This window comes from Sitophilus oryzae, unplaced genomic scaffold (genome assembly GCF_002938485.1).
Source record: "Sitophilus oryzae breed Bouriz unplaced genomic scaffold, Soryzae_2.0 scaffold_359_pilon_pilon, whole genome shotgun sequence".
Lineage (NCBI taxonomy): Eukaryota > Metazoa > Arthropoda > Insecta > Coleoptera > Curculionidae > Sitophilus > Sitophilus oryzae.
The window spans coordinates 2,620,296-2,647,719 of record NW_022146928.1 but is presented as its reverse complement, the minus strand read 5'-3'; the positions used below and the strand labels follow the sequence as shown (position 1 = coordinate 2,647,719).

Genomic DNA, 27,424 nt, shown 5'->3' with positions numbered 1-27,424 from the left:
CCATGGATTTGAGGTCAATTCCTATTGTGAAAACCAGTTAGCCTTAAGTTGGATCACGTACTTAACGTATTTTGAGGTAATTGATTGTTATTCAAGATATGACACTGTATTGATCATGTATTGATTATTCCATACTGACAACCAAAAAGCCATAGATAAATGAAACAAGTTTAGATTGGAAAGTGCCCATATGGACAATGTAAACACTATTTGGCGCTATTCTTGCAACGGTCGCGACCCAAAACTTTTGAAAATTTCGGAGCGGTTCGGCTTTTTCCGGAACTATATCGCCAAATATTGTTTATTCAAATTTATTATTATTTTCGTTTAATTTTATAAATAAAATACAGTGTGTTGCATACAAAAAACTTTATTTTATATAAGGACGCATGTATGAAATACCTATATGAAACATTGAAAACCGACGTTATGCCACGATCCACCATGGTTTTTGCAGTTCACAATTCACAGCACAGCCTTTTAAGTTTTTAATGCCACTTTTTCACAATTATCACTGGTTGGAGTAAATAAAACTTGAATTAAACTCACAAGATAGCAATAATTACTTTGAAAATGGACGCTATAAACACTTTTCGGAATTTCTTTAATGAGAGCGGTTTAGATTTTGAAAGATTATTATGATTTTTGAAGATTCTGACTTTGACAAGAGAAAATTATTTCTGTTTTTGTTTACCGTTGTTCTTAGCGACCGCTATAGCAGCGCCAGATCGCGTATAACGGTCGCGACCCAAAATAATTTCGCGACCTAAAATTTTTACGGGCTTTCCAATCTAAACTTGTTGCATTTATCTATGCAAAAAGCTAACCCTTAATGTCAAACTATAAAGGTCAACCTATACAGGGTGGTCCGAACTGTATTCCGGAAACTTCGGCAGCATATTCTGCAGATCAAAATAAGTGAAAAAGTTCGTATAAATATATGTCCTAAAATGCTTAGTTTCGGAGATACAGGGTGTAGAAGTTTCATTTTTATTTAATTTTTTTCCAAATAACTTATGAAGTAACGTCAATATTTGGATGAAAATTAGTGTCTGATATATAGAGTCTGAAATATATATATATATATATATATATATATATATATATATATATATATATATATATATATATATATATATATATATATATATATATATATATATATATATATATATATATATAAACGAATAGGAGGAAGAGGACTTGTCCAAGTGTTACAAACTGTGGAGGAGGAGAAAATAAGCCTAAGCCAATATCTCAAAACAAGTCGTGAGAAACTAATCCGTGAGATATTAAAAGAAAATATCTTAAATGTAAAAGAGGACAACAAGAAAATATACAAACAAAAGATTATATCAGCTAGAATAGCAAACTGGAATAATAAACCCCTCCACGGTAGTTACGCAAGAAATATTAAAGAAAACGCAGATGATAAAAATCATACCAATGGATATCGAATGGGACAACCCGTAAAGAAATAGAAGCAGCCATCTTTGCAGCACAAGATCAAGCCTTCACAACAAATGCAATTAAATACAGAGTACAAAAACGACAGATGATCCAAAATGTAGACTCTGTAGAGATAAAGATGAGACCATTGACCACCTAGTGTCAGGATGCAGTAAGATCGCACAAACGGAATATAAGAAACGACACGATAACGTAGCCAGCATGATCCATTGAAACATCTGCAAAAATATCGGCGCCCCAGTAAAGAAAAACTGGTACAACCACTACCCAGAAAAGGTGGTTGAAAACGATAGGGGAAAAATACTTTGGGACTTCCGAATCCAGACTGACAGACGAATTGAACACAATACGCCGGACATCGTGGTGATAACCCAAGAAACCATCAATATAATAGACATAGCCATCCCTGGACACCCCCGAGTGAGAGATAAGGAGATCGAAAAAATCAATAAATACCAGGAGCTAGGAAGAGAAATGACCCGCCTATGGAGAAAACCATTCTCAGTCATCCCAATTGTCATAGGAGCCATGGGAGCCATCACGTCGAATTTGGGGAAACACCTTATTGACCTCGAGATCATGGAGTTAAGCACCGCCCAGCTCCAGAAAACAGCGATCTTTGGGACAGCGCAAATATTACGCAAACACTTGCGGAGTTCTTAGGCCTCTGGTTGAGACCCGAACCTGCAAAAAAATCCATCATCAACCGGCAAACAACACAATGAAGCCGTGACATTCTTAACGAATGAATAAAAAAAAAAAAAAAAAATATATATATATATATATATATATATATATATATATATATATATATATATATATATATATATATATATATATATATATATATATATATATATATATATATATATATATATATATATATATTCCATGTTGAAGCTTGTTGCCTTTCTATAAAGCTGTCTTTCAGAGTGTTGTCAGAAATATTTTTTGAATTCCGTTAACTTCCATTTGCAAACTAATATTGATTCAGATAAGTACGTAGATCAAAGTCCGTGTAAAAAAGACGCATTTTCTGGTAATCACATCGCATTGGTGTACTCCATCCTCAACGACTTTCCAGAAGAGTTTTCTGGAATTCGGTTTGGCCTCATTCCTTCCGTTGACATATTATTCCAGATTAAAAGAAGCGGCAGCACTGGTTTCGGTACCGGAATTTGAGCTGCACATAAACGATCTGCCCGTGTAGTAAAATCGTCATTTTGTAGCATAGGACTGACGTACAAGTTTCAGTTTTAAATTAATTTTGTTATCGAAAGCATTTCGCAAACTACGGAACGCGAAACGAAATTTTTAATAGGCCAGCGAGATATATTTTTCTGCCGTAGAGTAAAAGTTTATTTGATTTTATACCTATATTTTTATTGCTGCCAATGGACATAAAAGAAACATATGTTGGACGAACTGGGGTTTATATATGTTATATTCTTTATAGGTTTTAAATCAAATTACCTAGAAACTTATACAGGTTATTCCAGTGGCGGCTGAACCATGAGGTCAAATGGTCAATGCCCCCCCCCCCCTCCAAAAAAAATCGGGAATAAATAAAAAAAACTTATTTAAATTATATTTTTTGTAAATCACTTTTTTTCATCCTAAAATATTCAAAACTATTCCTAATTTGTTCAATTTTCGCTTGAAAACATTTTATTTTACCCATTTTCTCTACTGCCGGCCGGCCAAAATTTCATTTTGTCCTTCGTTCCCGCTATGTTTTACACGTATTAAACTCTAAGCCGCGGCTCAATAGGTGCGATAGATATAGTTTATATTGGCCACTGACCGCGTCATTCATAAAAGGATTTGTAAGGTAGGCAACTTTATATACACTTGCATTTGGTAGTTTACTGACAGACGATATAAAAAGTGGCGGTTTTTGTCTTTGTCTAGTAACCAGCGTGTTATTATTGAAATTTGTATTATTTAGTATTTATTAGTTGAGAATCAATATAGTTCATTAAGAAATATCGAGTGCAATATTTCAATATATATTACAGGATTTCAGTCATATCGCTGGAAAAATTTCGCCGTTTGGGAGTTTGGGTGTTTATAAAAACTCAAATTATAAAACAACTTAAGTTTTTGTATCGTTTATCGCGTATAATGTTTGGGGTATACCATATGTTTGGTTTAGTCAATATAAATCAATATTTAAATTTTTAATATCGAAAAGCCGAGGGTTTGAGATGCAGCACGAAATTTGTGTAGGTAATAATTCATAATTTTCTGGTTCTGGATGAATGATGAACTCTTGCTGACTGATTCTGGAATAGATATTTTCAAATAGACAACATATAGTGGTTAGTCAAAGTTGAACTTGGATTGCGTTGCACCAACTCGCGTTCAGTAGAACGTCGATCAATATTTTGTTTCTTATGTTGGTATTGAATTTCACAGTAACTTTTAGAGTTTTTATATAAGTTGGCGTAAATGCTTTTAAAAGTTTGTTTTATTGATTGGCGGGTTCTCCCAAAATATAAATTATGGTACCTTTTTCCCTCTCTGTTGCCATAAAATACGACTTTTTAATACCTGTTCGCGGCTGACCGATTTGTTCATTTACTTTTTAGACGTTCTAGCTAGTACATCAGTCTGTACATCATACCTTATTTTTTATATTATATTATTATATAAAAAGTGAAATCTATATTTAGAGGGTATGTAAGGGATTTAACAAAAAAATTAACAGATTGGAGTAGTTCAAAAATTGAACTCGCTGAGCTTCAAAAGAAATGTTTCCTAGAGCAGCACAATTTAAAAATGTCTCAAATGCAGGAAAAGCATGAAGCCTTTATGAGGCAGCAAGAAAGGGAGCATGATGAGAGAATTCAATTTTTAAAATTTAGCAAGGAACTAATAAAAAAAATAATTGACCAATAAATACTCTGTAAATATATAATTATTAGAAAATATTATATAAACACTGTTTGTGGTCTCCTTAGCCGTTCATGTTGTCTCATTAATTCTAAAAAGTCTTCGTCGTCAGTTAATTCACCTAATAAAGGATCCATTACGAAAAATCTTAAGAACAATAACAAAACGATGGAGTCTAAAAGCCCTCCATAAATCAAAACAACGAAAAGCGGAATATGTCAAATAATAAGGTTATGTCTACCCCTGAACGACGCTTGAACCGCCTAATATCACCGTTCAGTTGACCGGGCAATTTGAACGGCGCGGCGTTCAGGCTTGGTACAACGCATTTTTTGCTTTGATCGTCGTTCACAGTTGATCTGTCTGTGAACTTTTCGTTGGTACAACCGGGCCTTAGTCTCCCCAATGAACACTTCGGTAGATTGAAACAAAGAAACAAGAGCGACTGCAGATTCTGTTGGGAAAAGTCGAAACACCAGAACACCTCATCACTGAATGCCCCGAGACGACAACCATTCGTGTCGTAATCTTTGGTACCACCAATATTGGATATGGAGAACCAACCTCTGTAAAACCGTCTCTGATACTGATTTTTCTCCAAGCCCTGAGACTCTATGATGAGGTATACTAACCTTCCTGCCCCCCTCTCATACAATCTACAATTTACGTCAAAACATATCAAGGCAATTCTAATCAAAATCATCATCATTGCTTATTCAACCATTTCCAATTATAATGTAGCCTCCCACACATGTTTAGATACTCTCTTTGTAGTTGGGCCCATTGGTTGTCTATTGTTGACTATGCGAGCCCAAGTTATCCCTGCTAATTTCCTAATATCCTGGTCCCATCTCAGGTTCGGTCTTCCTCTAGGTCTCTTAATTCCTCGTGAGTACCATGATGTAATTTTTGTGGTCCATCTGTTGTCCGTCCTTCTTGCCAGGTATCCTACCCATATTGCCACTTGAGGAATTTGATTCTGTGGATGACATCTATTTTCTTTCTTTGATATTCCCAGCATATTTTTTTTTATTATAGTCCAGGTTTCGCATGCATAGGTTATGAATTGTAGTACACATTGGTCGAATGTTTTCTTGATAAAGAGATAAAGTGGCATTCTAGATTTGAATATGATTGAGTTTCTTCCATAAGTACTACATGCTAACTTAATTCTTCGGTTGATTTCTGGTAGTAGAGATCCCGAGCTGTGTATTAGTTGTCCCAAATATATGTATTCTTCTACTGTTTCCAGATTTGTGTTGTTTCGGTGATTTATTAGGATGTTTTTTCCTGTTTACTAGGTCATTGTCAACTACTTTAGTTTTCGTTAAATTCATTTTGAGACCTACTTTATTGCTGGCAGTATTTAGTTCGTAAAAAAATCTATTTTTAATCCTTTTTTGGTCCAGTCTAGTTGACGGAAGATTTCTTCTAGTGTTGCTGTAAAGAGCTTTGGTGATATTGCGTCTCCCTGTCGTACTCCTTTGCCAGTTGGGAACTCTGGGTGGTTTTATATATCATTACTCTTGCTTTGGCTTTTTTGTATTCATTGGCAAGAGATTTTATGTAAGGCCTGTCAATGCCTTGATTCGCTAGGGCTTCTATCTTCATCAAAATATCGAAATAAAAATATAACTTTTACGCTCTGTATCTCTCAAATGAAGGAATTTAGTTATATTGATACGAACTTTTTTACTTATTTTTAAAGTTTCATCATCATCTATTAAAGAAATACACAATAGATATATCAGGTTTTTAAAATACAGTTTATTTTACTTTAAATCATAAAGAATATAATACATTTTTAACTAACGATTTAAAAATTTGGAGAGAAGAACTTACATACGAACCTCGTAAGTTAAATAAAAGCATGTTGAAAGTTACTTTGTTAAAAAGAATAAAGCGGTTTTATGAAATAACAGATATAGAAAGAAATAAGATTAAATAGGTATGTGTTCTGGAAAGAACATATGTATGTGTTGACAGTGTTCAACCAGAATCGAGGTTCTCGGATTCGACCTTGTCTTTTTCTCTTTTCAGTAAACAAGATTAGGGGATATAACGGCAGAATTGAGGCTTATACCCAATTTAAATAAGCTCCCTATTTTTCTCTGTCAGGTTTGTAGTTGGTGACAATTTTCAATTTTATACTAAAGCCTTATATACAGGGTGGTCCGAACTGTATTCTGGAAACTTCGGCAGCATATTTTGCAGGTAAAAATAAGTAAAAAAGTTCGTATAAATGTATGTCCTAAAATGCTTAGTTTCGGAGATACAGGGTGTAGAAGTTTCATTTTTATTTCGATTTTTTCAAAATAATTTCTGAACTAATATAGATATCTGGATGAAAATCGATGTCTAGGAGTTTTTTGACATGAGAAATTTGATGTCGATGTCAATAAGACTGTTTTTTGTAGGAGGCGTCACCTACATGTGTTTTAACAGTTTTGAAGAGGAAAAACTTGTCGTCCGTACCTGTATAAAACTACTGAGGGATAAAATATACATTTCCGTGACTTTTTACGTAAAAAATGCATTTTAAAGTAAAAAACTCGCTACGAGTAACCGTTCTAAAGATATTTAGAATGGAAATAGTCAATACATGTCATTATTAACAAAAAATAAACACGTTGAGTAGATAGTTATTTAACGGAAATAATAAATTTGGGCAATTTTTATTTTTTTAAATTAATCATAATTTTTTCTGCAAAAAAATGATAAAACAGGTTCTGTTGAACTTTTGGCACAAAAAAATTCAAATTTATGGTTTCAATCTAATAAGTATTTAGTCAACATGTTTAATTTATGTCAATGATGATAGGCATTGATAATTTCGATTTCAAATATTTTGAGAACCATTACTCGTAGCGATTTTTACCAAGAGACCGATTTTACGTAAAAAACATCATAAATGTACATTTTTTACTCAGTAGTTATATACAGTTACAGACGAAAAGGTGTTATTGTCAGAATTGACAAATTTATTGGTTTAGTATGTGATAAAATGGAGCTAAGTTTTTTGAAACATGTTCGTATGTTGTAGTTTATATTGTTTTCCTATCCTTCTTATTTTTTCCGAAACGCCTCGTATGTATGGAATTGTAAGTTGTATATTGCATATATTGTGTATTGTTATCATTGTGTCTATGATTACAATGAATACAGAAGAACAAACAAGAAATGTAATATACAAAATACCATGTGTGTATGCGATAAATTTTATATTGGTGAAACATCTAGACCCTTAAATATTCGAACTAAAGAACATAAAGATTATTTAAAAGAATTAGAAAAGGAGATTTTCACAAATCCAAGATTTGTCAGCATTCATGGGACACATGGTACAGAATAAATTTTATAAACGCCAAAATTATAATGAAAGAAGCGATAGCCTCTAAAATAAAATTAAAAGAGGTTCTTTTAATACATTCTAACAAAAATAAATGTATTGCTCATGCATCTGTAGATGTTAATAATGTATGGCAATTGCTTCTTTGATTTTAAAGAACACAACATAAATAAACATAACATATGTAAAAATTAAAAATAATCATACAGAAAGTTTGGGGCTTTTTGGTTTTACCTTATTAAGTAATTGTTATCAGGTAATTGTTAAAAATTGTTAATTTTGAAGTTTAACTTGATATAATGTCATTTTAACAGAACTTCAACGGTTTTGTAGACGTATCTGTTTTAAAAAAACTAAAGTGTTCTCGAATAGTTGAATTTAAATATTTTAAATAGTTTTTTCTTTATTCTTTGTATTTTTTTGCTTCCGACAACGGAAAGGGATAAACTTTCCGAAACCTTAAGCATGTTTTTGTTCGTTAATCAAATTTGTACAACAAAGAAGTATATAGACATTTTTTGAGAAAACTTAAGTAAGTAAATTAAAAATTAGAAGTTAAGAACCATATAACAATAAATTATGAATATGTGTCTCTTAGTTTTCCCAAAAGCTGGATTTTCGTATGCTAAATATTTTAATAATTATTAAGGTTTCTTAAAAATATATAAAAGTGGACAATGCTATGCCGTTCAACCTTAATTCCGTAACTAAAAGTTTATTTGGTATGACTATATATGTATTTTATATCTTTTCTTACACTTAAAATGTATTTCCACATTTTTTGTTGGTTTTTCCACAAAGGTTTCCTCTTGATCGAAAACAATATTAAAAAACATTTTCACCGAGTAAAAAATTATAAGTCGACTACATTATAATAAAATTGTTACATACTTTTATAAATGTATATAAACTGATAACTACAAGAAAGAACAAAAATGTTTTTCGGGAAACTATAACCAACATAGTGTAGATGTGATGCTACTGCATCCGAGCTTCGCATCTCCCTAGGGTTCAACCCATGAATTGCTCCGCGTTTCCGAGCAAACAAGATTAGGTCATGCCACGGCAGAATTGGGGCCAATACTGAATTTAAACGACCTTCGAGGTTTAGTGTGTCAGATTTTTAACATGGGTTCGGTGACGATGTTCAATTTTATATTAATTTTGTCCGTTGCTTACTCCATTACGAGAGATTTAGTTTAGGGAAAGTGTTTTATTATTTAAGAGTTTATTACGCTGTACTGTTCGGGTTGCTCTCAGGGATCGGGTAAAGCGGGTATGTAGCTGAAAGAAATATATATTAGCTTACTTCGGGTTTCTCTTATTACCGATTCTGAACCGCCTTAGAACTGTGATGCGTATGCGCAGAAGGAAATATGAAGATATTATTGCATTTTCGAGAAAATATAGTCCAAACATAAGGAATATTTTATTAATGTTTGGCCAACAAAATCTTAAAAATAAAGAAGTTGTCTAAAAATATGCTACAATACGGATATAGTATAATCCTTTATCTTTAATTTCCTTTTTCATTTGTGTAAAAATACCTAGCCAGTTTAACATAAAACGTTAAATGCCGAATGTTTATTTTGCTACTTTTTCGGACTAGTGAAATGGACTCTTAAGTAGATGTTTTAATATTAACGTTTATGCTTTTTTATATTTCTCAAGTTATGTTACGTACTACAGTATGATCGAAAAAAACCAGCGTCGAATTGGATTGGAAATGACGATCGATGACATTCCCATATAATTTTATATACAGGGTGAGTTTCCTACGATGTTCTCTATGGGTATCTCGGAAACTACTGGAGCAGTTTTGTGGGGTCATAAATATGCGCCTTTCAAATTTTTGAAAAAGTTTATGGCTTACTAGATATTCCGAAAAAAAAATTTGGCTATTTTAAAAAAATTTAAAAAGTATTGTCCCTAATTCCATTATAATCTATTTTAGACAAAATGTTTTCAGATAAAAGTTATAGATAATCAGATCCCTAATGAGCTTGTGTTCTCTGATGTTTTCTACAGCCTGTCATTTTTGACATATGACACAAACATATGTTTTTTTAAATGGAAACCATAGTTGGCTATGACTTCATAAAAGCGCCGTTTTTTAAGCTTTTCAACGATATAAGCTATGATATGTTTTTTTTTTTCAAAAAATGATTGAGTTATAACCAATTCTTATTCGTGGGGACTATAATAAAAGAGAAGAATGAAATTATTGGGCAAAGCTACAGTAAGATTAGCCATGAAACATGACTAAAATACGACTACCCGTAGACACTGAAGCTTCATTCAGAACCTCGAAATCAGTGGAATAAATTAGTAGTTTCAATTAAGCGTAGAAGTTTGTTCACCTAATTTTACTGTAAGCATTCAGAACGTTATAATTACTGGTAGTAATTTTCAATTAATGGAAAAAGTTAACAAACTTTTGACTTTTCCACTAATTATACTTCAAAATTTGCGAGGAATGTCATTTTGGCTTTTGATTATCACCCGTCAAGAAAAATTTTGGTTAGAAATCAAAAGTTTATTGTTTTATAAGCTAAATATTATGCTTTCTCTATGGATACAACAGACTACGGCAAGCTGTTGTTATGATATTTTATTAATTTTAATTGTGTTTTTATGATATTGTGAATGATCGTAAAAAAAGTATAAAGTGTAATTGAAGCCACTAATTGGGAGGTTCTGAATGAAGCTTTAATGTTTCTGCCTTCCGGCTTCATCAATACGGGAGGAATCAGCAATCCTGAAAAGCCAACCCGAAAAAAAATCCCCAGCGATCCTGAAAAAAGAAAAAGGGAAACAAACAAGCCTTGCGAATTGTGAGCTACTGCTAAACCAAGCTGCAAATGGTGTCTCGTGCCTCGTTTGTTTCCCTTTTTTTTTCAGGATCCCTAGTTCATCGTTGCTGATTCCTCCCGTATTGATGAAGCCGGAAGGCAGAAACACTAAGTTCCACGGGTAGTCATGTTTCATGGCTAATCTTACTGGAGGTTTGCCCAATAATTTCATTCTTCTTTTTCATATAGTAATTATATAGTAATAAAATAAACAGCTCCCCATAAACCAGAAGATTTGACCTGCGGATTTGATCTGCGGATTAAGCCTGCAGATAAAAACTTTGCGTTTCTAGAGCAGCCTGTAGCAGCCAAAGGCTTGGCGGACCAAGTCTGTCACAGGTCAAATCCGCAGACTTGATCTGTAAGATTAGGCTGGTTAAAAAAAACGAAGGGTAAAGTCGGTGTACTTGTAAGGTTCCTTTTTTCTAAGCCGCAAGTATAAAGATATGTATAAGAGGGAGATGTAAAATAGGCTAATAAACTAAAAAAAACAGGTATAAACAAAAAACAACCTCTTTAAAACAGAAATAAACATCTTTAAACAAGAAAAATGTTTGTATATATTGTGTATTGTTATCATTGTGTCTATGATTACAATGAATACAGAACAACAAACAAAAAATGTAATATACAAAATACTATGTGAATGCGATAAATTTTACATTGATGAAACATCTAGACCCTTTAATGTTCGAATTAAGGAACATAAAGATTATTTAAGAAAGGGAGATTTTCTCAAATCTAAAATTTGTCAGCATTGATGGGACACAGGGCACAGAATAAATTTTAATAACGCCAAAATTATAATGAAAGAAGCGATAGCATCTAAAAGAAAAATAGAAGAGGCTTTTTTAATCTAACAAAAATAAATGTATTGCTCATGCATCTGTAGATGTTAGTAATGTATGACAATCGCTTCTTTGATTTTAAGGAACATAACATAAATAAACATAACACCTGTAAAAATTAAAAATAATCATACAGAAAGTTTGGGGCTTTTTGGTTTAACCTTATTAAGTAATTGTTATCAGGTAGTAATTGTTAATTTTGAAGTTTAACTTGATATAATGTCATTTTAACAGAACGTCAACGGTTTTTGTAGACTTATCTGTTTTAAAAAACTAAAGTGTTCTCGAATAGTTGAATTTAAATATTTTAAATAGTTTTTTTCTTTATTCTTTGTACATTACCCGTACAGGTACTCATATAAAAAATAATCTCGCCTGCCTTTCAATGTTATGCTGTCATACAGTAACAGAATTTTGTTTGAGGGGATACCATCGGTAGCACTCAGACTACACGAGGCCTTTTGTACAGAGCGAAATACGAAGCAAAACAAATAAGTCTTTAATTAACCGGAGCTCCATTTATCTGTTGAAAAGGAGTCTCTGTGGGGTTGAAACCGAGCTTTTTCGACCTTTTTCATTAATTCCACACAACAGACAGAGAGTGAGCGAGAAAGATGCCGGCGAAACGTCGCTCTTTTTGTTAAACAATTCGCACAGATTTCAGCATACTGTACTGAAATTTTAATGTAAAACATAAATTAGTAATGCTTAATATTCAGGTGTACTCATTTATAAGTAAATTGGCCTAAAGCGAGTGGGGCTTCAACAAACTGCTAGAGAAATAAGTAAACATAGAGATGATTTAATATAATAGTAGTAAAAAAATAGCAATTCCTTTATCAAACAGAATTTAGAAGAACATATCGTCGGCTTTATGACGAAAAGACGTATATCTCAATTTTTGGCGATTTTGAGATATCAACGTCATGACATGCCCATTGGGTCATTTTTAAACATAGCAAATTTGCGCATCTCAATATTATACCCTTTCCATTTTTTATTCATTTAAAAATTTTCCCCATTTCATTTGCTAGAATTCTTAGTTATGACGAAGAGACGTATGTTGAAATAGGACTCTTTGTTATATCAATTATTGTTATATTGTAATCGCAAAACATTTTCCGATGCACGTCATCAATCATTTCAACATTGACACTAAAGTCTATGAACCGGACTAAATTAAATTTTGGCAAAAATGTTTAAATTTGTTGTATAATTTAAGATACCGAGCAGCTCTTCATTTTACTTTATACAGCAAATGATTGTAACAGATATTTTATTTAGATTAAAGCTGCAAAAATTATTTTTAACCGAATTTTATTATCGCTATGTTGGTCACATTGCACCGCGATCAGCAATGACATTTATTCTAGTGTCAGTCATTATTTTGTATAATATCGTGCAGAGAGAAACTAATAACTAAAGTGAGAGGGCTTGTGGAATAGGGCATTTCGTAGACAAGTTTATTTTGTCACCGCGCATCCCAGACGCGCATAGCGTTTAGGCCGTCAAAAAAGGAAGTTTTCAACTTTGCAAGTTAAACATTTGACAGGATTAATTAGATTGTCAGTAGCTTTTTCTATTTCTTAGCTCTAGAAGGAGATAACTAAAATCTGTTTGTAATCGGAGTAATAAATTGTTTTTAACTGAATGTGCCTGTTCTTTTAGCTTGTCAGAAGAGAAGATTATTGTCATTATTGACTATTTCAGATTCCACGATTATTCGGCATTTTTGTAATTTTTCTTTTGTAGTTGAGATCCAGACAAAACGTTTCCTTTAAACGTAAGTTTTATCTCGGTAATCATTTTAACATACCTAATAGTAATAATGAGTGCACATAATAATCGTACATTGCTAATTTATTTTTTTTTAATTTAAAACATCACATTCTTTTCTGATACTTATGGAACGATTAGGTATTATACCTAGTATTATTTTCAGTAATACAAATTATTTTTTTCAACTGCTAGGTTCTTGTTATAGAATAAAGACTATCAAAAACATTGAATATCTACGGGATACATACTGATACTCTGTGCGAGCTCCCCACCGTGCTTCCCTGTTCACTCCCAACCAAGTTAGATAAAAAAGATATTGAAGATTGCAGCCTTGAGTTGGAATATGGCAAGGAGTATGGAATTAAATAAATTTATATGTTCCTACACTGTATTTTATTTATAGGTTTTAATGCTTTAAAGTCTAATAATAAATTTTCGTTGTCAACAAAATAATCTAAAAAAACTACGAAGATTTCTTATTATAAACTTGAAAGATTAAGATTCGGTATTCAAATATACAAATTTTAAATTTTTGGCGCCAGTATATAGGTATGAATGCAACCTACTATATCGATAATGCGCTCATAGTTCGGGCTAGACGCCAAAGGCCGCGCTACTAACACAGTCTTCAAAAATTAACGTTGATCGGTCTCTCTCACTTTAGTTATTAGTGTTCTCTCTGATATCGTGTTGTTGTTGAATCTTGGTGAATAGTTCTCGTTTTTTGCATATTTTCAGAGTCTTTTTTTAAAAATTGCACTTTTAAGCACAAACAGTTCTTTTAAGAACTAAATTTTCGAGTTTTTGTATTGCATTTCTTGAAATTTGTGTGTTGAACAGTCGAAGCAAAGAGCTTATAGCTTCCCTATATTTTTTTAACTATTTTGAACGAGAACGTGACAATAAAGGTCCTTTATTACCCTTGATGCAGTCAGAAAAGTAAGTTTGATTGATAAGCACATTATACCACTTTCAAAGTTAGGTTTTATTAAATTCTGTAATTATTAGTTTGTGCATTAATAGTACCCTCTTACTTGTTATTAGCACTTATGGCGTTGTAAGATATACATCAATAAATAAATAACCAATAATAACGCTTATAATAATCTTCATAATGGACTAGTTTTTGCCAATATGTATAAGTAAAATAAGCTATAAAACAAATATATTAGTAAAATATTAGTTATTAAATTAAAAATAAAACGCAAAACTCTTTAAAAAGTGATATAATAAATATGTTGTTTGTCAATTTTAAATTAAGATTCATCTCATAAATCCATCACAATCTGGCAGCGGTGTCGCCATCGCTTGTCACTCATTACGATTACCATACCAATCTTATGCTACAAAAAAGATGGAATTTGAGATAGGTCCTTTTGTTTTAAGTTATGAAAATGCATGCGAATAATGTAGTTAGCAGTTTATCACATTTCACCGACGAAATGTAATACTTGAACAACAAAAAATATGACTTTAATCAAAATTAATAACCATCTATCAAATAATAGCTTTTTTCGGGTTCTTGTTATTACCGATTCTGAACCGTCCTAGAGCTCTGCAGCGCATGCGCAAATGAAATAATGTCTTCATATTTCCTTCTGCGCATACGCATCACTGTTCTAGGACGGTTCAGAACCGGTAATAACAAGAACCCGAGCAAAGCTATAGAAATCAAAATTATGTTACCATGGAAACACCTTTTCATTTCTATAACTTAATTTTCACTTATAATATCACAAGAGCTTAAATTATTTTCGGAAACTTTTTTGAGGGCACGAATATTTTGAAAATTATCCCGAGTCGAAGACGAGGGATAATTTTCCTAAAATATTCGTGCCCGAAAGAAAATTTCCAGGAATAATTTAAGCTTGCGTGGTATTCGGTAAGAAAATTTCACACCTAAATTTGAAAAAAATATTAATCCAACATGACATTTTAAAATAATTTCAATTTGTTAAGTTGGCCAAGGTATTGATGTTTCTCACATATTATGTGTTTTGTCATTTTGTTTGCGATTCTGTCATAAGCTATTACTAGTTTTAAAACGTCTGTACGTAGAGTAAGAAGTGTATAGCGAAATGTCGCGATTTGGAAAAGTAAACCAACAAGTCATTAAAGAAGAAATTGAAAATATAAAACCAGATAACACCCGAAAATCAAAATCAAGTGTATGGAAACAGTTTGTTGAATTTTGTGATGAAAAGTCGTATAATATTCATGAGTGTATGAGTGTAGTACAGCTGGCTACTATACTGGAGGACTACGCATTTAATATGAAAAAGAAAAATTTTGAAGATTATAAGGAAAGTGTGGTCAAAGTGATGTGGAACTCTACTGCTAAGCAGTTGCAAGAAATTTATTACGAAAAATATAAAATAAAATTTAATCCGTTTTCTGATGTGGAATTTGTGACCGCCAGAGCTGCACGCGATGCTAAGCGCAAAATACTACAGAGAGATTCAGCAAAAAGAAAAGTGAGTGCTTCAGCCTTAACCAGTGACGAATACAAAAAAATTATTGAAATGTGGGATGAAAATACTCCAGATGGGTTGCAGCGTAAATTTTTTCACATAGTTTCACATGAGCTGGCATGGAGAGGAGGGGAAGGACATTCTGCTTGTATCCAATACTTCAAAGAAGAAACTGATAATTTCGGAAACCCAAAAGGTCGGATAGAATATAATCCAATTTTCTCTAAAACCACACAAGGTGGTTCTAAAAAACTGTCGGATAGTAAATGGTTGATTAGAAATTTCGAAAATCCACAAATGTGTCCGGTTCGCTTGTTTAGAAAGTTGATGGAAAAAAGGGGAAATCTTATTCAAACCGACAGACTATTCTTAACACCAAACCCATACTGGAATCAACCCAATTCGAAAGGATGGTACAAGAATAGCCCAGTTGGTAAGAACATTGTATCTTCATGGTTTAAATCAGCAGCTTCAGATATAGGAATTGACACTAAAAAAGTTAAAATAACCAATCATTCTGCAAGAGCAACAGCTGTTTCGAATTTGGCCAAGAAAGGAGTTGGTGAACAACAGCTCATTAAAATTACTGGACATAGTAATAGTCAGTCGATCAAACCTTACTTACAGTTGGACGCTGAACATCATCAACAGATGATTGAATCCATGAGGAGCATTTCATCAAGTACTAGCCAGTTCAATCATGATCAGAGCACAATGCAAAATAAAACAGAAAATACCCAGATTCAAACCACCAATTCAAGCCAGCCTACAAACATTTACAATAATTGTGTTTTTAATATTAATAAAACCTATAATTACTAAATGTGTTTCGTTATTATTTTGCTATATTAGTCGATATCATTAAAGATTTGGCATTGAAGATAATTCAACATGAAATAAATTCTAAAAAAATCATATAGATATATCCATCATATTTCGTTAAATAGAAAAATACCAGCTTTAGTTAAATAAAGGCGGCAGAACTATATTTTTTAGAACATGGCAATTTCGAAGAAATTCATATGTAGGTATATCTAACATATTTCCTTAAATAAAAATATATTACCAACCTTAGTTACATCAAATGCTAAAACTCAAATGGGTAATATTTCAATATATAGACATTGTAGTTCATTCACATTATGATTGTAGATCTTATGTTTACCTTTTCAACTGTCAAAAAATTTCCACTAAAGTTTCGTGGCGCCTCGAAAAAATTTCCGGAAATTTTTTCAGTTGCCATGGTAACTAGTCAACATTATAGCATGTTATTGGTTGAAAAGTAGAGGTGTGAAATTTTCTCTAAAAAGGCGTGGAAATTTGAAAAAGTAGGTATGAACGGGATTAACCATTTTAGAGCAAGCGAAAATTTTAATGAAGAATGCATTATTTCTCAAGATATCAAGAATAAAAAAGATTTTTCTTTTGTAAAGACATGCCCGGGCTATACTGTAAAAACATCATTTTAGCGCCTATGCAAAAAAGTGAAGCACTTTTACGTCTAAGCACAATAAAAGTACAAAAATGAATTACTAAACTGATATTAAGTGTCAAATTCATAGTTTCTCGATATATAATTACTTACAAAGTATTACTTTTAAACCTTTTTACATTATTTGCAACTTTTGAAATTGTTTAAAAATTATTTGTGACGTTTGAAAAAAAAATAGAAAGAATGTAAACACTTTTTTGTATCGCCTTTAATATCAAACGAGGCTGTCGCCACAAAAAGTATCATTTTTCCTCTTAATAAAACTATATTAGATATAAAAATTATTAAATATAAAAAAATAGAAATCTAATATTAAGTTTTTTTTTACAAAACTGGATCACCTTGTAGGTATTCATTTAAGAGTCATTTTATACTCTACAAGACAGCTGCAACATGATGTATTTCGTATTTATTTGAATAACATACATAGGGGTGTAAATGCGGAAGTAAATAAAGGGATGGAGGTCTAAAATTTACGTCGATATTACAAGATGTCATTGCCAATAAATCTCTGTGAATTGTTAGATATCTGCAATAATCGATCTCTCTGTCCAATATAAAACAATCAAACCGTCCTCTTATCACGCATCTTTATTGTTTCGATTATACACACACACTTCAATAATTTATGATAATTTTGATATAAAATTGTAATAAAGTAAAGTAAAGATTTCAGTTAACGTCTCCTTTTTTGCTGCCAGGGCTAATCTGGACGGAACCTACTTTGTTTTAATTTTTTCCATAGCAACTGTTAAAATTGTCTGATATCTATCAAAAATAGTAGATAAAAGAGTACTTTAACCGCAAGGGTAGGTTAAATGATACTTTAACAGCGAGGATAGGTTAAAAACTTTATTTTTTTTCTTCTCGTACGTTTTTTTATTGCTTCCGTTTTTAAAAATTTTCGTATTCCTTTTCTCATAAGTTATTCAGAATTTAAATGGAAGTGGTTTGGATATGGCGTTTGTCGCCTTAGCCTGAACATTTGTTAGTAATTTACTTATTTCGTTTTGAGCCATTTCTGACTCCAATTCAATCAGCAATCGACACGAAAGAGAATTAAAAGATATTGACTCAAAACTGACAACTAAAGAGAAAGCTTTATTTTTCAAATTACATAGAAACTAACGCCAACCCAGCACAATATTTTTTTCTACTCGTAATAAATTCCTTGAAATAATAATTTCTGAATATTTTTTTAACTCGCTATGGAAAAACATATTGTTTTATACGCGACGATAAAATTGCATTATCGTTTTCCGAAATTAATTCACTGGCGATTTCATCATTCGTAAATTAATCTTTTCGGTCGACGATAAAATACCATTTTATCGTCTTGTATAAAAAATAACTATCAACTAACTTACTGCTATTTTTAAAGAAAATCTAAAGTTAAATTGGATCACTAGAGATAAAAGAATGTATAGAAATGATGTCACCTCGATAAATGAATTAAATATAGTTTGCATCATACCAGCCAATATTTTTACAACAAAATTTTAATTTCGGTAATTAAATTAAACGGGTTCCTATCAATTATTTTTGCTTCTATCGGGAGAATCGGCTGCTATTGATTAAAAATGACGACTATTGGTTGAAAAAAATTGTGTTATTTATAAGGGCCTTATTGAGGGTATCAACATTTTTCGACCGTGACTGGATGAATATCTTAGCAAACAAGTGAGCAATCAGAATCAAAGAATAGAATAACTCATAGTTTAAAGATATTTGTACCAGACCTCTAACTTTAGCATACGAGACTCGCAACAAGAGACCTTAGTACCTGCGGGTGGGGATTTGTTAAACTAACAAAAACTCTTCAGTTTCGAATGAAATACATGTGGCATGTTTTGAGTGTATTAAACTTCAAACCTTGGTATGAGGACAGTTACTATATAATTATTATTTCTCTTTTAGTAAAGTTCAAAACAGCATATTTGGATTCTTTGGAATAATGATCAAGGTTTCCTCTACCATGCTCTTTTACTTGTGAATTCCAGGCAGAGTACGGCACTCCTTTCATTGCATTTAATAAATTAGGTGGGGCTATTTACAAATTTAGCGTTTGATTTACATAACATATTCTCCTCAAATTTCTCTAATATAGTTTATGTCAAGCGCATCCGAGGTAATCACAGTAAAAAATATATTTAACACATTTTTTAGGTTCCTTTATTTCATTTAAATAATTTGTTATAAAGTTGGCCAAAAATATTACTTCTTCAAGTTTGTTGAACGACCCTGTGTTGTTACTACAGTATGGATAATGTAAAAAAAACTTTGTATAAATATATTAAATTAGTAGGTCATAAACACCCTTATAGGACCCTGTATTGCCCTTCCTCTTAATACTTTGTTTCGCGGAAGCACCTCTCCAATACACACACCATTTTTGATATTTTCATAAAATCCTTTCAAATCTCCTTTTTGTCGGTCTTTTACTTTTAGGTTTCTCTCTGATCTCTTTTTTATATAGGCCCTTGTCTTAGATCCTTTGATCGTACCTCGCTGGCGTTTTTTCACCATGTTCTTTCAAAATTAAAGTCTAGAGGACAAAGCTCGAGATCTTTTCTGAATGCCGGCATTTTGATTCGTATGCGTACTGGAAATATAATTTTTTCAGATATAGTTTGAATAGAACTGTCAGATAAGTTTCAATAAAATGAAACATGTCTGACAAAAACACTATAGTCTGTCCCTTTGAATAAGAAGACTAAGGAAGGAGCATATCAAAAATCTTAGCTCCACCGCGATGGGCCTCAAATATGGCCGACTTAAATTCCGGTTTATCAGTGCCGTTCTAATTTTATTTAAAAAATGTAAAACTATGATGTAGGGTAGACGTAGGATAGACTCAATAATATGTTTTTTTGTTTGAAGTTGTGAATAAATGTTGGTAGTTATTAAAATTGTTACAAAAATATATAATTCTAATAAAAATAGATAAGTTATAATAATTATTTATTAACACAAACATCCGATACGCTACTGAAGCAGGTAAATCTGGTAAATCAAATGGACGTATCTAAATTCTTTGACATCTAATCTTTGACAAGTAGTGGGGTCAAAAGCAAAATGCAAGAAAAATATATAATTGGTTTACTACACGTATGTATATTATATAGTCACTTACTAGCGAAAAGTTGTTCCATTATTTCACTCGATTTTTTCCGAGATCTACCGCACGCTACACAACCAACTATTTTCGCTACACAACCGAGTCTTTTTCGATAAATCGCGATTGTTTCACTGTTAATTTAAGTTCTGCCACAATTTCCATCTAGATTCACTACCTTTATACAACTATTAGTAGTAGAATAAATAATAAATAACATAAAATAAGCTCCGTAAAGACTGACAAATCCATAAAATTTCAAATCAAATTCAAATTTGTCAAATGAATCGTCAAACAGAACTGTCAAGGATCCCCACCCTAGAGTGTCTTTTCCGCTTACCATGCATGAATACATGGATAGCATTATGCTCCTTCCTTAGTCTTCTTATTCAAAGGTCTGTCCAACGACAAAATCCTTGCAGTGATAGTCATTTTAACTTCAAAGTAGTTTTTATTTTATTTTACAAAGAAATAAGTTGGTACAATTGGAACGCATAGCAGAAAATTAATATATATAAAATTTGAGTGACAAGTAAAAATATAATCCAGTTATTTTATTTAATATTGTAAAGGAATAAATAAAACAAAATATTTTATTACTAATAACGAACACTTACTGAATTGTACGCCTTAAAAGTTAGTTGCTTAACTTTAATTTTAAAGCTTCATTCAGAACCTCGAAATCAGTGGAATAAATTAGTTAATAAGTTTCAATTAGTCGTAGAAGTTTGTTCACCTAATTTTAATGTAAGCATTCAGAACGTCTTAATTAGTGGTAGTAATTTACAATTAGTGGAAAAAGTTAACAAACTTTTGACTTTTCTACTAATTATACTTCAAAATGTCACTTTGGCCTTTGATTATCACCCATCAAGAAAAATTTTGGTTAGAAATCAAAAGTTTATTGTTTTATAAGCTAAATATTATGCTTTCTCTATGGATACAACAGACTACCGCAAGCTGTTGCTAGGATATTTTATTAATTTTAATTGTGTTTTTTTAGATATCGTGAATGATCGTAAACTAAAAAGTATAAAGTGTAATTGAAACCACTAATTGGGAGGTTCTGAATGAAGCTTAATTGTTTTAAACCAGTATCCTTTGACATTTTATCTCTCTGCAGTACTAAAATTTATTATTTACCTATCGTGTGATGTTATTTTACAGATACTCCAGTTTCTGGTACCATATACGAGATGGTACACAACACTTAAAATCGTATTTAAACTTTTAATACAAATTTCTTCAAATACATATTTAGAAAGCCATAATTTAATCAACTAAAATCGAATTTTATTGAAAAATTCACCCAAAGCTATATATTATGGTATACAAGATATGCGTTTCTTGTTAAAGATATTTAATATGTGGGAAATTTATAGAGCAAATTATGGATTAAATAAATGACTTAATTCATGTGCCCTATACAAAAGTTTTAGCCCATATTTTAACAAATAATTTAAAAGAAATTTTGAAACACTTGGGTGTTTATTTAACTCTATTCTCCGTGAAAATATACATTTTTCAACGAAATTTATTATAGTTTGCGTCTTTCTTTCGTAATTATCAAAAAGTCCCACCGAATACCGATTATTTGTTGGTGGTTATCTCTATTTTATGCTAAACTTATGAATACAAAGTTTTATTGCAGCCGCTTGCAACAAAGATGGCCATGGAAAATTTTGTTTAAAATTTAATTTTTTGTGATACACTATACAATAATTTGAAAGTTATTGTTATTGAATACATGTTGGTATTAAAGAACTGGACAAATCACAAGGTCATAATTCATATAGAATAAAAATATGATAAAAAGTTCATTAAGTTTTTGGAATAAGTATGAAATTATGCAAATTAATTTGTAATAGTCAATTTAATACGGAAATTCAAATAAAATATATATTCTGGAAAAACACCCCTGCACTATTCAGTAAGTAAGTAGATATATAATAAAGTTATGACTATTTTTAACAAATTTGAAGATTTTAGAACACATTTATTCAAAAAAATGTCTTAAGTTAGAAATTTTGCATAATTGCTGAATGTCCAGCAAATTGCATTGGGTCGATCTGTGTGATGTTCTCTATGGGTATCTCGGAAACTACTGGAGCTAAAGAGTCGGCTAACCCTTAATTGGCAAAGAAGTCCAGTTTTGTGACGTCAAAAATAATGCGTTTTTCAGATTTTTGAAAAAGTTTATATCTTAATTAATACATAATTATATTATTTGGAAGGATGATATTAGTATTTTGTGTTATACAACTAGCATTTTTATTAACACATTATATCATTTTTTTACAGAATCTTCTACAGAGCGATCAACTTTACTTTAATAACGAAGCTATACAAAAAGGTAAGACAATTTAATTCTTCTTGATGGTGTTTATTTTAGTCATAATATATGCTGGGTAGAAAATACTGCGGATAAAAGTAAGTAAAAAAGTTTGTATAGATTTATGTCCTAAAATGCTAAGATTCGGAGATACAGGGTGTAGAAGTTTCATCTTTATGTTCTATTTTTTGCAAATAATTTTTGAACTATGGTCGATATTTGCATGAAAATTGATGTTTGGAAGTTTTTTGACATGAGAAGTTTGATTTTGATGTCAATATGACTCCTTCTTGTAGAGGACGCCACATACATATTTCGTAACTGGTTTGAAGGGTAATAACTTTTTGCACCTGTATAAAACTACTCAGTAAAAATATTCAGTTGCGCCGTTTTTTGCATAAAAAACTATCTTAGTAAAAAACACTGCAGTCAAAATTTCCCAAATTTATCATTTCAGTCAAATAGACAACTCTCTACTCAACATATTTATTCTTAGTCAATTTTTGCTAGTAGCAATTTTTATCATACGTTGCTTGTAGCGATTTTTCTTAAGTGACGTTTATTACGTAGAAAATAATAGAAATCTATATTATTGACTTAGTAGTTTTATATTGGTACCGACAAAAAGTCATTATTCTTCAAAATAGCTAAAAATCAAATTTCTCATGTCAAAAAACACCCAGACACATTATTTGGAAAAAACCGAAATAAAAATGAAACTTCTACACCCTGTCTTTCCGAAACGAACTATTTTAGGATATAAATTTATACAAACTGTTTTACATATTTTTATCTGCAAAATATGCTGCCGAAGTTTCCCGAATTAAATTCGGGCCACCCTGTATACAGCGTGAGTCTTAAATAAGTGCAAATAATTTTAGCGGTAGTATATTTCGACCCCAGAATCATAACTAAGATTTTTTTCGCGAAAAAAAGTAACTTTTGATTTTTGTTTTTATTTAAAAAAAATATAATTTGTTCCTTTTATCGAGATTTACCAGCCCTGAAAATATTTGCACTTATTTAGGACTCACCCTGTACTATAAAATTATATTTTGTATTCTCTGGAATAAGTACTGATATTGAATTTAATATACCTTTAATAAACAAATAGTACGCGAGGTGGCGACACTTTTCATTGTCCCATTTTATAAAACTCGATTTATCTTTTACTTTCTAATATTAATACCGCTGATCAAGAAAATAAACTCCTGCCACCTCTTTAGGGGGACAACGATTGACGGCGGTATGCAAAACATGTTGAAAAAATGTCTAAATGTTTAAAATAATAAAAGATGAAACTTTCTCAATGTTTTAATAACATTTAAATAAGTCATGAAATACCTTCCTGCCACTTTTTCGGTTGTTATGTTTTATGTAGTAAAAAATTTCAACTTTTATAATTTATATCAATGGATAAATTTTTTTCACATAAATAAAATCATGACAGCAGTGTATAGGTCTACCGAAAAAGTGGCAGGATGTCGTTTTATGCCGTATTTAAATGTTATTAAAAAATTGATAAAGTTTCTACTTTTATTATTTTTAACAATGAAACTTGTTTTTAACATAATTAATATATCGCGGTCAATCAGTGTCCCGCTGGTACCCCTGCAGGAATCGATTTTAGGTTTCGATAGCTTTGAAATGATACAAAAAAATCTTACATAATTAGTGTCGCCACCTCCCGTACTAAAAGTCGCAAATACATACTTTCTAAAACTATTTTATAGAAAATTTAGAAATATTGGTCAATATTATTTAAATATTGGTCAGTATTATAAAATTTCCAACTCATCAAATATACATTTAAATTATAAAACAAATATAGCTTCAAATAATTAATTTAATTATTTTAACTTATGTAAATATTTAAAGTTTATTAGCGACATGAATAGATACATTTATTTTAATTAAACAAATTAAACATAATTATCTAATATATAATTCTTCAACATATGAACTACATTTTATTAATATAAATTACGTAAGCATATATTTTTCTGATAATATGACTACGAGAATGCATATTTGAAATGAATCATCACTTACATATGTTATTGTAAATGTCCGAAATGCGGTAAAACCTAGGATAAGCGCGCTAAACCTAGGATTTACCAAAGACATGTGTGTCCCAAACCCGAAAAACCAACTAATCAATGAATTAACACCCTCTAAATAACCACGCTAACCAACTCGCCAAATAACTAAACCAATCCAATCAAAAAGAGTGAAACCAGTGCAATCAAATCACACTATAAACAAAAAAATAATCGAATAAAATGAATTTTTCGGGTTTGGGAAATATTCCTTGGGTTAGCGCGCTTATCCTTGGTTTTACCGCATTTCAGACATTTACTGTGACATATATACCGGGTGCGTCTCAAAAGTGGTTCACCCCTATAACTTTTTTATTTTTTTAGATAAAAAAATAAATTTGGTACGTTTGATTAAAAATAAATTTGGATTGATTTGACATATTCAATTGTTTTTGGGTCACTTCCTGTTTCACCAGAAATGACTACAACTTTTGATTTTTAAATGACACCCTCAGTATTTTTTTACTTTATTCGATAGAAAATACCACTCTCAATAGAATGACGTATCATATCAACTTGTGGCATTTTTGCTTTTAAAAAAATCGTATTTTAAATTACAATCTAGAGTGTTATGCCTGTGTTAAAAACACTATTTTTTAATCTAGGAGTCTTGGAAAATAAATTTGATTGTCTAATATTTTTTGTGTTGCCCCGAGAAGTTAAAATATGCCCAAATCGTATTTTTAATCATATCTCAATTTTTTCAAATGGAACGAGGGTGGCTCATTAGTATTTGGAAATAGCATTTTTTTACCAACAATTTGGTGTCACACACTTGGTATTTCGAGTCAAATTTTCATTATTGAACCGCATGTATAATTTCAAATAAACCATATGAGAAATTGTCAAAAGTTGACATATGATATGTCATTCTATTGAAAGTGTCATTCACTATCAAATAAAGTAAAAAAAATCGGTGGTGCCATTTAAAAATCAAAGTTGTAGTCATTTCCGGTCAAACAGGAAGAAAACCAAAAACAATTGAATACGTCAATCAATTCTAATTTATGTCATATAATATCATAGCAAATGTGGTTTTTTATCTGAAAAAAATAAAAAAGTTATAGGGATGAGCCACTTTTTACCTGAATTTCTGCTTGGTTTTATACTTTTGTACTTATAAATATTTTTTGGGAAATTTTCAAAGTAAAATAACTCGCTTATTTTTAGACTTGTTTGAAAGACAGTAAAAAAAATATATGTTTCTTTTATCGAGATCTACCAGCCCTGAAAATATTTGCACTTATTTAGGACTCTCCCTATACTATAAAATTATATTTTATATTCTCTGTAATAAGCAAAACTTTAATTAAACGGTTTTTAAACAAAAAAATATGATTTCTGAAATAATCCCAAAAGTTTAATATTCAGAATAATATTTAAAGAGACAGTGACGCATTACTAACTTTAAATTGTATCGGGCTTAACCAAATTATACGCTTATTAAGTGAATTTAAAAGTTAGAAAAGTTTTGGCGAAACGAGAAGGGCTTTACCTTTTGCTCTGCCAAGTTGTAATTAATAATTATGACGTCGAAATTGGCAGTGTGGTGCTCTTTGAATGAAATGTTTTTACTATAACAACCCTTACAGTAAAGGGTTTACGAAAATATTTTCATATGTTTTAGTTTATTGCATTTTATGTTAGAGTGTATGTATGTATATTGCATTTAGAAGTATGTATATTGCATTTAGAATGTATGTATATTGCATTTTATGTTATTTTGCTAATCTGTAAAAAGACTTGCCTAATTAAAAATCAAAAATTAGAAGAAAGATGTGTTTTAACATAAATTATCTAAATATACAGGGACATTATTTCAGGTCTTCTTCTACTTATTTGAGATCTACACTCAGATTCAAAAAAACGCAACGGAGAAATTTTTGGTCAAATTTAAAGTGTTAAATTTTTGTTATTTTTAGCCCAATTTTCATGAATTTTTTAGCAAACTGTATCTAATTATATCAACTTTAATTCGTAAACTCAGCTTTTTATTAATCGAAATTAATGGGGGGTTAATCGAGGGGTTGTTTTATACCCTAACTTTAAAACACCCTGTGCAATAATTTCGTCTGTAAATTTTCATAAAATATAATTTTACGATCAGAACCATGAATTTTGAGCATTTTGTTTTTTGATTCATGTCAATACATGCCTTGGTTAATTTTTATGAGCGAAATGAACTGATAACGATCAATTTGCAATTTTTTTAATTATCATTACACTGATGTAATTCTTTAATATGAAGAGATGGTTTTGGTGACTATTGTCGTAACGTCATATTACACTGCATTAGATACTCTGTACTAAATTAAAAAAAAACGTAAAAAGACTAACGTGCTACGTGCCGTTTGGGAGGTGGGTTCAAAATTGTACCTATATAAAACACAACATTTTAGTTCAATGTAATCACACAATAAAACACAGATTAACAAGACAGACGTTTATTCAGAGTAGGGTAGCTCATCATTTGAAACAATACAATTTAAAATGGTTTAAATAATTATTACAATAATATAGGGAAATTAAAATGACTATATTATAAATTAAATATTTGCAACAATTGGTAATACTGGTTACCAGTTAGTGTAACCTAGACAAAAAAAATTACCTACTCTACTAAAATTTAATATAAATGAAAAACGGGGTACCCACGATATAAATGATACTTATAATTACTAAATAAATGGTCTTTAACTAAAACTAATCAGAAGCAACAAAA

At 31.0% G+C, this 27,424-nt stretch overlaps 1 protein-coding gene across 1 annotated transcript in view; it reads left to right on the top strand.

Moving 5' to 3' along the window:
- The window catches only part of LOC115885046 (potassium channel subfamily K member 18), a 555,195-nt gene that overhangs the window by 88,889 nt on the left and 438,882 nt on the right, over positions 1–27,424 (top strand). The window contains exon 2 of the mRNA XM_030903795.1: positions 22,573–22,624. The gene's annotated coding sequence lies outside the window, so the exon portion shown is untranslated. The remainder of the gene's footprint in view (positions 1–22,572; positions 22,625–27,424) is intronic.